Genomic DNA, 4,662 nt, shown 5'->3' with positions numbered 1-4,662 from the left:
ACTGAGCCTTGATTACCTCGTTAGCAGTGGAATTGAGCCATAAATCACTCAACCAGTACAAGTAAAAATTAAGCACTCTATACAGTAGGTATGAGCCTCTATCACTCAGAACCATCTCAAACACTCTATTTCGTGTCCTAGTTAGCTAATTTAGACTCTTTTAGCTAGGCATGGCGCCTTTACACCAGTGGTGTAACCTATCAACTTCATAAACCGATGCCCGAAGTTGATAGGTTACACCACTAGTGTTAAGGCACCGTACCTAGCTAAAAGAGCCTAAATGAGCTAACTAGGGCACGAAGTAGAGTGTTTGAGATGGTTTTGAGTGATCGAGGCTCATACCTACCGTATAGAGCGCTTAATTTTTACTTCTACTAGCTGAGTGATTTATGACTCAATTTCACTGCTAATGAGGTAATCAAGGCTCAGTTATCAGTGGTTCATTCTCAATTCTACTGGTTATGAGCGATTAATGTTCAACCCTACTGGTAGGCATGTAGTGATATATGACTTAGTTACTGATTTTGGGGGTTTGGTTTCATTGTTTTTTATTCTACCATACAATCAGTGGATACATGTGCTTATGTGGCTTGTGTCAACATGTAATTGCCGTCGCGGAATGAATACACTTGAATGCTTGAACATGTTGAACCTAGATGATTAATTAAAGGATCTTTTTCTCGAAAAAAATGCTTTGAAATGAAATGCCTTGAAATGAAAAGCTTTACTTGTTGATAATCGAATTACGCCAGGCGTTGCTCAAAAAGCTTTGAAAAGGAGGCTCGAGAGACTCTGTCACAGAATCAAAAAAAGAGCAAGCCTCAGCTATATAATTATGTTTTGAGAGTATATTTGCAAGAGTCACATTCACTTTCTTATTATTAATAGTCTGCAACTTGCAAGGCGCTCACCTGCTATCTAGTTACTCTCTCAGAATCGAATCGAATCGAAGGCCAGGTGGCACTGAAACAACAGCGCAGTACTGCAACAGACCGCGAGCTTCGATACCCTGCACACCAGTGGTGCTAGCTAGTCAGGACGTCGAGGAGCAGCTTCGAATTCAGAAGCCCAACAGCGGCATCGAGCTGAAGCACCTGCAGAGCGCAGCAGCAGTAGATATTTAAAGATGTGCCGACTGTGCAATATTCAGCATGGTTATTGTGGAATGAACGCGATTCAGCAAGAGCATGCTACGAGTTCGGGGAGCAGGCTAGAGCAAGGGCGAGCTCGATATGCGATATTTCGGCGCCATGGCTGATCAGTTTAGCAAGGCGTATAATTTCCCGTCTAGATTACAGCTGGAGATAGCTAGGATAGAGAGAGAAATTAAATGAAATGAAATGAAATGTTATATTAAACGACCTTGAACTACTACTGGCACATAGGAGTTAACATGAGATAAATGAACTTTCTAAAGTCCGATTCATTTACACAATACCACCTTTACTGAAAGAACCCCTCTTAATACTAACACATGTCAACCTTGCTCTTGCTCTAATCCAACCGAGCGAATGCACTGCGTGATGTAACTCGCCCTAAATAACTTTAAAAAAACATTATCAGGCAAAAACAGCTCTTAGAAAAGTATCGTTCGAGCTCAGTCGATCCTGCTCTTTGCCCCATGAATGCTCCCTTCCCCCCCCCCCCCCCCACCCCCCACCCCCCACCCCCACCCTTCTCTCTTCCCTTTCTCATCTGCTCTATCTGGGTGCTGTCCGTGCAATTTTTTCCAAGTTGCACCTCTCTTGAGAAGTATTTTGAGAGATTCTCCTTATCAAGGCTTTTTCAAAATGTGTCCGGCATACTCCTTGTGGAATGAATCCATCTTCTGGGTACAAAAATGAAAGGAAGGAAAGTGAAAGACTATAATTATCACACTAAAATCATCATCATCCTCGTCAATGTCCAAGGATGTGCCACTTCGGGTGTTGTCCGAGGAGGAAGTATTGCATCGATCATTGAAGAGCTATCTTAATCTCATCCTCTATAAATAGTCATACTAGGTGTCTCCCATAACGTGTTATAATAGTATTGATCCTCTAATGGAGCCTCCATGAGGCATGCTCATCTGATTATTGAGTCCTTGCTCTAAAGAAGTGAGTGATCTCCTTCTGTGAATGTCTCCCTCTGTCTAGTCTCCTCAAGTGACTCTCCCAAAGTCTACGAGTTTAGCAAAAACAACCCGAGGCATCTCTGATCCTGCTATCTCATAACTCTAGCCAGCGCTCCAATTCCCTCTTTGAGTAGACAGGAAAGCGGCCTTGTATCTCATAGTATATCGGACAATGACAAATGTGATATAACTATGTATACATGTAGGAAGCCTCCCTAGAACCTTGTTCCCAATCAAAGAGCATGAAATTCAGCATCATGGATTTCTTTTCTTGCTCACAATTGGCTCTAATTGGATGTAGTGATGTATGTCAATTGCCCCACATTGCAACTTCTCACACTATGTCCAAACTTATCATATTGAGTGCCATTGGACCCAACCTCCTTGGATATTAAAATCATTTGTATATATATATATATATATATATATAATCTTTTTTCTATCAACCCATCAACGCCCACCAATTGCACTATAGGTTCCCTTCCATGTTCATATATGAGGAGATGAGAACTCTATTGAAATCACAGGATTTTCTCACAAGTTTTCTATGTAGAATGTTGTCTTTTGGACAAGATGCATTATAGGATAGCCTCTGAAGGGGCTAGAAGGAAGGTGCACAGTGTCTGTCATTTATGTAAATAAAATGATTTGTAGCAAAGCAATGGGATACAAGCTAAGCCTGATTCTCACAAAAGGGGAAAGGGGGACACATGTCAGAAGACTATCACTTATGCTGCTTGATTTTCATTGGCTCAATGGCTAGGCCTGGGGAGGTCCAATGAGGTGTGAGAATGAGCAAATAGCAAGAGGGGTTGATCAAGAGAGAGAGGGGACCATAATACAAAGCCTTTTGGAGGGGGGACCGGCTCCGTGCAAATCCGGTCCTCAACTGTTGTCAATTGCTTAATTTCTCTCTCTTTTGAAGTATTGTTCATGCTATCTCCACCCAAGCACTCTTGTTATTCTCATTAGGAAGCTATTCTAATGAAATGCTCACTATGTTCATGCTATTTTCCGCTACACACAAGGTATTAGACAATTAAATGTTACATTGATTTATCAAAGCACAAAAGTTATTGGTTAGATTCTAGTTTCATTTGACATCTTGTGTACTACATCTTCAGTACACCAAGTTCTTGATGTGTGCTATGCCTTAAAGGCCATCTCTTGGATTGTTCATATGTTTGAAAGTGTCTCAATTGTTGTCTCTTGGACTATGGTTACCTTTGAGAGTACAACAAGTTGTTGATGAAATTCCAATCCCAAAGGTCATCTCTTGACATGTATGCAAGTGTGGTTTACTTTTGAGATTCCAAAAAGTTGTTAATTGGTTGAGAAAGATGTATATTTCAAGCACTTATTGGTCAATATGTATGCATAGTGCGGTACCCTTCTAAGAAGGACATGTCCAACATAGACAACGAAGCTTTTGATAGTTTTTGTTAGATACAAAGCGAGGGTGTCTCATCAGATTCAAGCATCTTGGCTTGCATATTCAAGGGCAGTGGCATTATGAAAAAAGCTAATATAATGAATATATACAATGTGAAATTATTAGTCGAGGATGATCCAAAAAAACGATACGCTTGGCAATCTTCTATCGAAACATATGACAATAGTATGGTATTTGCAAAAGCACGAAAAGTGCTTAGCTACCTTCCTATTCAAAATTGATTACATAGTATGTCCAAGTGGCGAAGGACAAAGAAGGTCTAGGTTGTTTTTCTCGGATGCAAAGAGAGGACCTCTTAGTAGATTCGACATCTTGACTTGCATCTTCAAATTAGGGAAGTGGCATTATACAAAAAGATGATATGGTGAACATATGCAGGGCGAGATTATTAGTCGAGGACGAATCACAATCCAAAAAAATAGAGGAGAGAGAGACGACACCACATTTGCAAACCATAAAGGTGTGTTATGTAATGGAATTGGCCTATTTAATTTGAGAGTAGCGGAAATTAATGAGAGTACTTTTGAGCAATGACTTTGTGAGCATAGCGGGTGAACATAATTAAAGATAGCAACATAGTCATAGCAATTAGTTAACTTGGCATGAACAATACTTTTGCAAGAGAGAGAATTTAGAGAACATGACAACAGTTGAGGACCGGATTTATGTGGAGCCGGTCCCCCCTCCAATAGGCATTTGTATTATGATTTCTTTCATTAAGAGAGACTTTTTACAATACAATCTTTGTGTTCCTTGTAACCTAGGTGATGCAATGAAGATGGAAAGATTCATGCATCACAAACATAACATAAACTTGAAGAAAGCTTTAACTATCCCAAGCCTCAGTCCCAAGACCTCAAACACCTTCGAAGGTGGAGAGAGCTAGAAGGGAATGAGGGTAGGGAAGAGGAAGAAGAAACATTTCGTAGAAGAAAGAATTAGTTCCTCACTTATCATAACTCTTGTTGCTAGCATACATAATAGCATAGTAATGAAGAAGAAGGAGATGGTAATCTTAAGCATTGAAGCATGGCTTTTGGTTGGATTTGCACTCCATATCCAAGAGTGTTGGTGTAGGCTCTCAACCTCTACTTGC

The sequence above is a fragment of the Adiantum capillus-veneris genome, chromosome 12, assembly GCF_014529385.1.
Source record: "Adiantum capillus-veneris isolate H3 chromosome 12, ASM1452938v2, whole genome shotgun sequence".
Classification (NCBI taxonomy): Eukaryota; Viridiplantae; Streptophyta; class Polypodiopsida; order Polypodiales; family Pteridaceae; genus Adiantum; species Adiantum capillus-veneris.
Note: the sequence above shows the minus strand (reverse complement) of the source record.